We start from the raw sequence: 9,943 nt of genomic DNA, 5'->3' as shown, positions 1-9,943 counted from the left end.
CAACTTGCTTGAAAGAAGGTCCCTGAGAATCCATCCGGACCACTAGTGTTATCTCCATTCAACTCATTGATTACTGTTTGCACCTCATCTCTACTTGAAACTCTGCTAATTTCTTCATTTTGGCCTTGAGTAACTAGTCTGGGAATATTTTCCAGCATCTCAGGACAATTCAATATATCAGTTTCTCTAAACTGATCCTCAAAGAACTCCACCGTTGCTGCACCAATTTGATCATTCGATTGAACCACTTCTCCCTGACTTGTTAGGATTTCTCCAATATGCAACTTCTGTCTTCTACCTTTCACAAAAGCATGAAAGAATTTCGTGCTTCTATCCCCATCCTTAAACCATTTCATACCTGCCTTTTGCTTCCAATACTCTTTCTCGATGTGTAAATATTTTCTAAGTTCAGCTTCTGTCTGACTCAGTGCACATCTATTGTCTTGAGTAGGCCTGATTTCAAATTGAATCTCTTTAACCCTAATCAGCTCCTCTAGCGTTGCCAGTCTTTCAAAACTGTTTCCATATGTTTTCTTACTCCATTGAGCTAGTGCTTTCTTTACGTTTTTCATTTTTTCCTGGAATTCAGAAAATAAATCCCCCACAAAATCAATCTGCCAAGCTTCTCTCACAATATCTAGAAATTGATGATACGTAGTCCAAAAATTCAGAAATTTGAAATGCTTGACAACCTTTTCTTCTTCTGTACTACATTGGACGAATAAAGGGGCATGGCCAGATCCCTGCCTAATCAGATGTTGCACACTGCTATTAAGTAATAAATCCAAAAAATCTTGATTAACCAAGACTCTATCTAACTTCTTAAAAATGCATTCCTCCTCTATTCTTCCATTCCACCACGTGTATTTACTTCCTTTTGACTTCAATTCGCTAAGTGCACAATTGTTGATACAATGTGCAAAGTCACTAGCTTCTGCATGAGTGAGAGGAAGACCTCCCAACTTCTCCTCCGCATTTAAAATAACATTAAAATCCCCTCCAACCAGCCAAGGCTCTATTCTGCTATCTGCTACTGCTTCTATATCTTCCCACAATTCCAGCTTTTCCATAGAATTAAATTGAGCATAAATTGAAGTAATCCTAAAGAATTTATTGTGATAACAAAACCTCACTGTTATTTGTTGATGACTATCTGCAATCACTTGCCCATTCCATTGATCGTTCCAGAAAACCCAAATCTTGAATGATGAGTTAGCTACATCTCTATTGAAACCAAGTCTTCTTTTATATTGATCTATGTCATCTGGATCCTGAAAAGGTTTCAGCAATGCTATGAATGCAAAATGATGTCATCTATTCAACTCTATTAATCTCTCAAAAGATTGTTGAGAATTAACAGATCTGATATTCCAAACTAAGATTTGACCTATCATTGGGAATTTGTATCTTCCCTCTCCCTACTCCTCCTTGTTATGACCTGAAGTGGCATAATATTTTGTCCGGTCCTACCTTTTTTGTATCCACTTTTTAGATCAGCAATTTGTCTTGGTGACAAGTCACCTGCTTTTCCTGCACTGAGTATATTCATCTCTAGGTCCTCGTCTTCGTCTTCATCCTGAATCCTTTTCTTTTAAACTGGAGTCAGTTCCAACGTATCTGTGAACAACGGCTCATCTGAACTCGGCTCAATTATGTTTAGGGGATTTGGTGGGTCCTCTTTTTGATCTTTATCACTATTTGGCTTCCATATCGTTAAGGCTGATCCCCCCTCATCTGATTGTCGCGGTGATACTTCTCCTTATTCTTGTTTGTTGTCCTCCCTACTTCCCTTGTCCTTTTCGCTTGTATTTCGTTGTCCTTCATTCTTATATGATTTGTTAAAAACACTTTCATTCCACTTCCTTGTTGTTATATTCTCCTTTGTACATGTGTTCCCATCCTTCCCTTGATCCTGATCCTTTAGTGCATCAAACTGATTTTCTATATTGACCAGCCCCTCATCTTCCTTTACCAGTTGTGTTGGTTTAGGATTCCACACTTGCTCCACACCTTTTTTTCAAAGTATCTTCCCCTTCCTTGATTTCTTCTATTTTTTTTAGTTACAAATTTCTCTGTATCTTCCTCTTTGCCTTTGCCCCTGTTTGTTCCCAGTGATGTATTTTCCTTTTCTCCGTTTAGTGTAATGTTTCCTTTGTCCTGTGAATCCCCCTTCTCTATCTATGCTCCATCATTCTTCTTTAGATACAATTCAGGATGTAGAGCATAACATTCTTGCTCATTATGTCCTTGTAATCGATAATTGGCACAATACTTTGGTACATAGTCATATTTTATCCGAACCCATTTTTCCACGACTTCTCCTGATAGCTTACTTACCCCAATGTTTATCCTTTTTGGGAAATTTCCTAACAGGTCAGCCTCAACCTTGCACAACTAGGTCTCGTTTGGTTCTGTGTTTCCATATCTACTTGAAGGGGCTTCCCCACCGCAGCAACCAACGAGAATATAGCCTCCTTCACAAAAGTTAGGCGGGAGAGATGGAAAAGAGATACACACAATTGTTGTTGTTGTCTCTTCTTCTGGATTAAACATTGGATCCCACTTCAGAGTTTTCATTGTGTAGGATCATTGTCCAAGAGTTAGGTAAAAAGTTGGCTTAGATAATAGATTCACATAGTCTTCCATAATCGCCGCTCTGATGAGCACATGTCGATTACCCAGCAAACCGATATTACATTCCCCTTTCAATTCACATTGCTTAGGAATCATCTTCCTCAGTTCTTTGATTTCAGGCATTCCATAAGAAAATTTTCCAATGACGACATATTGGAGATTTTCTTTGTAAATCATCTGTGTCACCTCCTCTTCTTCCCATATTATTCTTGGCTCCCAATGTAAATAAGAGATAGACCTCATTGGTAGTGGTTTGGTGATCAAAGGATATGCTCTAAACAACGATGCAAAATTCTTTTGCTTCTCTGTCCTCAAAGGACACTGGACGGTTCCGGAGGGCGCTGCCCTGATGAGTTGGTGGCCATAGCCACCGGCGGTGGTTCAAAAGTCAGGTTTGGTATGAATGACGGCTAAGTTTTTAGGTTAGTTTCAAAATTTATTATTTTTTCTTTAACCAACAACTATCTTGAAAATAGTAGACCAACACTTGGTTGTCATCTTTTTTATTTGATTTATTTACTTCCAATAGGTAAATAAAAATCATTTAAAAGAAAAAAAACAATAATAATTAATAGGAGCTAGGATACTACTCCCTCCGTCCCTAATTACTTGTCCACTTTTGAATTGACACACCTATTAAGAAAGCAATGATTGACATAGTAAGTTTACCATTTTACCCCTATTAATTATGAAGATGAATGAATTAAAAAACTAAGATTTTCAAAAAGTTCTATCTTTTTTCAAAGTAACCTTTCTCAATTTGTCAAAATGGACAAGTAATTAGAGACAACTAAAAAAGGAAAAATGGATAAGTAATTAGGGACAGAGGGAGGGAGTAATAAATTAGTGGTTTATACTATCAATTATTATCCTTGAATTTTATCCAACCAACAAAATCACGTTACAAGTGCATCATATAAATGTACTTGCCTTTGTACGACCCATTAACTTCTACTTGAAAATATTTGAATCATTTAATGTTCTTAAATTGCGATACATGTTTTTTAAAACATTGACTTCGGAAAGCATAACTAGTCAATTATTATGAATCAATCATTCAACGGATAATATATTTCCTCTGTCTCATACTCCCTCCGTCCACTTTTATTTGTTATGTTACGTTTTTCGAAAGACAATTTGACTAATTTTCAAAGTTAAATTAGATTATATTAATTCGATAGTTTAAATAAAAATATTCAAAAACTATATGAAAAGTACTATAAATTGCAATTTTTTGCATATCATCAATATGATGAAAAAATACATCGTAAAATGTTAGTAAAACTTTTTATAATTTGACTGTAAAAAAGGAAACTATAACCATTAAAAATGGATAGTTATCCATTTTCTCTTTAAATGCTACTTGGTAAATCAATAAAAATAATATTTTTATTAATTTATCATATAACTCTTTTAAATACATTTTATTTGTGTGTTTTATCTATTAATATCAAGATTAACTATGGAGATTTTTTATTTTTTTTGGAACTTTATAATATTTATGCTTTCAAAAGAGTTAATTTTAAGGACTAAATGAGAAAAAATTAATTATATTTATCTTGAATTTATAAATTAACAAATTATTTTAGATAAATAATTTTAGTAATATGAACATATCAGCGTAGATATTTGTCGCAAAAATTAACTAAAAGATGAGTTACGATTTAATTGTTACAAATGTTATGATGAACAAGTTGATTACAATCTTCTGTTAAATAACTAGAGTTCGAAATTATAGAGTTTTCAAAAGAAAAAGAAATATTTTTTGGAATCAAAGTGATCTCATAAAAGTGAGTTCTGGAGAGGCTGTAAAGTATACACAGATCTTACCATTACCTTGGAGTAGAGAAATTGTTTTCGATAGACTTTCCGCTGATGAAAAATACAAACCAAAGCAGTATAAAGAAAGAAATACGTAAATGGAGAAAATCGTGACAAAATATTATAGATAACATATCAAATCATCCTAATTTAACAATAGTCATCATAATAAAATAAAACAAAAATAGATGAGCAAGAAACCATAGAATATTTTAATTAGTTTTTTAGAACAAATTAAAAAAGACAGAGTGACCTACCTTAATTAATGGGAAGTTAAATATTAGTAAATCATTGGTAATATTTCTTCTGAAACAAATTAAATAAGATAGAGAATAAATCATATAAATCAAACTGAAACATTATATATATATAGATATAGACACCTTACTACTCTAGATCCAAAATTAAGAAAAGTGGTTGTAGTTTCTCAAAAATGAGTAGCTTATCTTATTTGGGAAAAAAGCTACATCTTTGTAGCTCTATATTTTTGTATATGTCATGTTTGTGTGGATCAACATGCTTTTTTCATTTCTTCTTTATACAAATCCATTCTTTTTAAAGTGAACAAGATTTTCATACAACTTTTTTACTTCATCTTCATCTCTATTTTCGGTTTTTTAATTCTCAAAAACTTGAACCTGAGACATATTGAAGATTTTACGTCTACCAATTTAGACTTATTCTTCACTTGTGTTTCTTCTGTTATTATTTCAAGTATGTCTACTTGAGAAATGGAAGTCTTTTCAAATTCCCAACTCATTGTTATAACATTTTTGATGTTCATAGGTGGTGAGGTCTTTATTTCTATGATTGAACTTTATTTAATAAGACCTAAGTTTAAGCCATAGAGAAAAAATAGCAAAATTGAGTCAATACTTAGTAGTAGTAATAGTACTTCTTCTAGTCCAAGAAACTCGAATTTTAATAATGATGATGATTATAATATTGAGTTGGACATTGTCGTTTTAACTGATTCTCCAAAATCTAATAAGTCAGATAAAGATGATTTCGCGTCATCAGATAATAAACTCCAGTACCAATCTATTAAATTGCTTGGAGTTGTAACATTAGTTTATCTTCTAGTCATCAACATTGTTGGTATGTCATTAGTTTTAGTGTATTTAGCCTTTGTTTCAAGTGCAAAAGATGTACCAACAAACAAGGGGCTAAATACCTACATTTTCGCGATTTTTACAACAATTTCATCCTTTGTTTACTGTGGATATGCTCCAACGAACGAAAACATGATGGTGTTTAGCAAGAATTCAGGTCTTATTTTGATTCTCATCCCTCAAGTTCTTGTTGGGAATGCGTTATATCCAATGTGTTTGAGATTTTCGATTAGGTTGATGGGAAAATTATTCGTGTCCAAAAAAAGAGAAGCTAAGTATTTGTTGAAGAATTCAAGAGAAATAGGACATCTACATTTGTTTTCTAGACAACATTCAAGATTGTTAGTGGTTACTATGTTTGGTTTCATCTTGGTGCAATCCATATTGTTTTGTGTTTTGGAATGGAATTCTAATGGTCTCAATGGACTAAATAGTTATCAAAGATTTGTGGGATCATTGTTTCAAGTTGTGAATGCAAGACACACTGGTGAAACTATTGTTGATATCTCCACTCTTTCACCACCAATTTTGGTGATGTTCATAGTAATGATGTAAGTTCATCTATTCGATTATATTTTTCTTTCAATCCTGCTTCGATAACTATTTTTTTTATCGAAATTAGTATCTATACCCCCCACAAAAGTGGGGGTATGGTCTACATACATCCCACCTTCCTCAAATCCCACTTTTGGAATTACACTAGGCTTCCAAGGTTGTGGCCTAATGATCAATGAAATGGTTGAGAATCCTGAGGTCTCAGGTTCAAAACTTAGCAGAGATTAAAAAAAAACACTAGGTGATTCTTCCTATATGTCCTAGCCTTGGTGGACAGAGTAACCTCGTACTTGTTGCTAGTGTGAGGTGACAGATATTTCGTTGAATTAGTCGAGGCAGTAGCGAAGCAGAATTCTCAGAAAGGGGTGTCAATGGTTGTAGTAAGAAAAATAAAATAAAATAAGATTTGAATACACAACCTTAAGGATTTTTTATAACACCTTAACCACTAGACTAAACCTTTCATTTGTGTCAAGAGGTGTAAATACTTTTATATATATTTATTAAACCAAAATTTGACTTCTATATACAATGTAAATTTCCGATGAAGGGGTGTCACTTGAAATTTTTGTTGTTTGACTCGCTCCTACTTTTTCTATTCTCACTATACTGACATTTTCTCAGTTTCAATTTGTTTTGTCTTAATTTTATTGTTAGGTAGTTTAAAAAATAATTAATTTTCTGAATTCCTAATTTGACAACTCATTGTTGTCAGTTGTCACATGACATGTGTAAGACAAGAAGTCATAAGACATTTTGATACATTATACATAGTTTAAAGTGAAGAAAAAGACGTGATTATTTAACTTTTTTTCAAGTATCTTCCTCCATATACATCATTTATACCAGTTAAAGGTGTTGAAGAGAACACAGAGGAATATGTATTTGGTGAAAAACAAGGAAGAGGAAAAGTTGTAGAAAATTTCATACTTTCCCAACTTTGTTACCTATCCTTGTTCATTATTCTTATTTGCATAACAGAAAGGAAAAAGATAAAGGATGATCCACTCAACTTTAATGTCTTCAATATCACTCTTGAAGTTGTAAGGTACTCTACAAATTCTTTTGTCTCTCGAAATAGTCCGTTTTAAAAAGAATGTATGTTTTTTTTATTGACGACTTTTTAATTTTAAGTTTTCAAATGGTATATTTAAGGCCATAAGAATAAAGAACATTTTGGTTCTTTAATTGTTTTAGATACCATAATCAATCTTTTAGAGATTAGTTTATATCTCCCATTTACTGAGGCTAATTGTTAGACTATAATGATAATTCCTAATTAGTGTTTCAATAAACTGCACATTTTCTTGGATTTAATTCCATGTAGTTTAACAAAGAATAGTAACACCTTGTTTGGGTGGTTATTTATTACTCATTGTATTGTATTGTTAGTTTAAATATATATTCATTTTGAATATTGTTACTCAAATTTTATTTTATCCTATCGTTAAACTCATCGTTAGGTAACGACGGAAAGTCTCATTTTGTGTAACGATCGATTTGGTGTGATTGCGTCGTCACCTTAATATTTTTTCTTCTCATTTTGTTTCTACTTATTATTTAATGATCTTATTTTATCATTTACCCTATCTTAGCTCTACCATGTATCCTACTTTTCTTGTGGGTTTATCCTTCGAATTGTTGTTGTGAAACATTATATACAAAGAACGATATAATCTATACAACCGTTATATTCATTAAAATAATACAATATGAACATTATAAAACAATATATAACAACCATTTAAACAGAGTTTATGTTGTGAAATAATTCCTAAGTTGATTATTTTTTTTTCTTTTTTGTAGTGCATATGGGAATGTTGGTTTCACAACAGGATATAGTTGTGATAGGGTGATAAATGGAGACCAAACTTGTAAGAATAAATGGTATGGGTTTGTAGGAAAATGGAGTGATGAAGGTAAGATAATTATCATTATTCTCATGTTTTTTGGGAGATTGAAGAAATTCAATATGCAAGGAGGGAAAGCTTGGAAGCTCTTGTAATTACGTTAGAGAATGGCATTCAAAGCTTTTATAATAAGAAGAATTATTTGAACAATTTTGTAAATATTTCCCATTCTCAATGTAATAGAACTTTGATCTCTTAAATTTGGTCAAATCCATTGATGGCCCCCTAAAGTTAGCACCAAGTTTCACTTAGACTCTTCAACTAGGGATGTGCAAAAACCGATTTAACCAATAAACCGAACCGAAAAAAATACTATTGGTTTATTGATATTGGGTTATTGGGCTAACGGTTTTTAAACGGTTTTGCAAATTTTTTTATTGGGTTATTGGTTCGGTTTCCGGCTTTATAATTTTTGTTAATGGTTAAACAGACACTACATTGGAATCCTTTTCCAACTAGGATTCCTATTCTTATTCTTATTCCTATTCTAAGTAGGAAATACTTATTTCTATTCTAACAAGTATGATGTAAACTGCACCAGATTTTGTCTTCAAATGATCGATAGTTGCTACTTTAACCTGGTGAAGTTGCAGTGATTTGTCTGAGGGGGGGCGTTTTTCTCGACATCATGATTATATACGTACAGTACTTTATATGAGGACTTGTGGTAATTCATGACTTGTGTTTGTATCTGATGGTGCACAATTTGCAGAAGTTTTCACCTATAGACAGTGTGGTCTAAATGCATGTTAAGTTGTACATATATTGTTAAAAGGGTTAATACTAAAAGCATGTGGAAATTTAAGGGCCAAACCCATCGGTGACCCCTAAAGTTGGTATTAAGTTTAACTTAAGACATCTCAACTGGGTGATGTTCATTTTAGACACCTCATGTAAAATCCCATTGTCTCATTTTGACACTTTTTGTTGACATGTCAAAGTGAGTGTGATACACTCAACAATAGAGCGTCAAAATGACATAGTGAGACCTCACATGAGGTGTCTAAAATGAACATCACTCAGTTGAGATGTCTTAAGTTAAACTTAATACCAACTTTAGGGGTCACCGATGGGTTTGGCCCTTAAATTTCCACATGCTTTTAGTATTAACCCTTTTAACAATATATGTACAACTTAACATGCATTTAGACCACACTGTCTATAGGTGAAAACTTCTGCAAATTGTGCACCATCAGATACAAACACAAGTCATGAATTACCACAAGTCCTCATATAAAGTACTGTACGTATATAATCATGATGTCGAGAAAAACGCCCCCCCTCAGACAAATCACTGCAACTTCACCAGGTTAAAGTAGCAACTATCGATCATTTGAAGACAAAATCTGGTGCAGTTTACATCATACTTGTTAGAATAGAAATAAGTATTTCCTACTTAGAATAGGAATAAGAATAAGAATAGGAATCCTAGTTGGAAAGGATTCCAATGTAGTGTCTATAAATAAGATCTCAATGTAACTAATTAAAAACAACAATTCAATAATATCTTTTCCAATATTTCTCACATGGTATCAGAGCATTGGTGAGAAACTTCAAGTCACCGTGTCAAATTCCGGCGACGATGGTTGGGACTGATTTGTGTCATCTTTCGTTCTGAAGGTGTTGTGCGAAAGACAACACCATCACGAGTCTCGGGAAGCGCAGGCGACCGAACGCCAATTAGATCCACCGGAAAACAGCCCCTCACGCGCCTCCACGCGCCATTCGAAGGTGGAAGTTTTCCGGCAAGATCTGGTCACGTGTTGGCGCGTGAGTGCTGCTCCGGTCATCTGTTTTCGAGCAGTTTTCTTCTGTTGGGGTCGTCCAGTATTTCCGACCAGAACCCAGTCAGTTTTCTCCAGATCCGATCATCGGAATTAGGGTTCCGGTGATTTTCAGGCAGTTTCCGGC

At 33.5% G+C, this 9,943-nt stretch overlaps 1 pseudogene; it reads left to right on the top strand.

Moving 5' to 3' along the window:
- Nucleotides 1-4,888: 4,888 nt before the first annotated feature.
- Nucleotides 4,889-8,289, top strand: LOC102584016 (sodium transporter HKT1-like; annotated as a pseudogene).
- Nucleotides 8,290-9,943: the final 1,654 nt, after the last annotated feature.

The sequence above is a fragment of the Solanum tuberosum genome, unplaced genomic scaffold (assembly GCF_000226075.1).
Source record: "Solanum tuberosum cultivar DM 1-3 516 R44 unplaced genomic scaffold, SolTub_3.0 scf00304, whole genome shotgun sequence".
NCBI lineage: Eukaryota > Viridiplantae > Streptophyta > Magnoliopsida > Solanales > Solanaceae > Solanum > Solanum tuberosum.
This window is presented reverse-complemented; position numbering and strand designations above follow the sequence as displayed.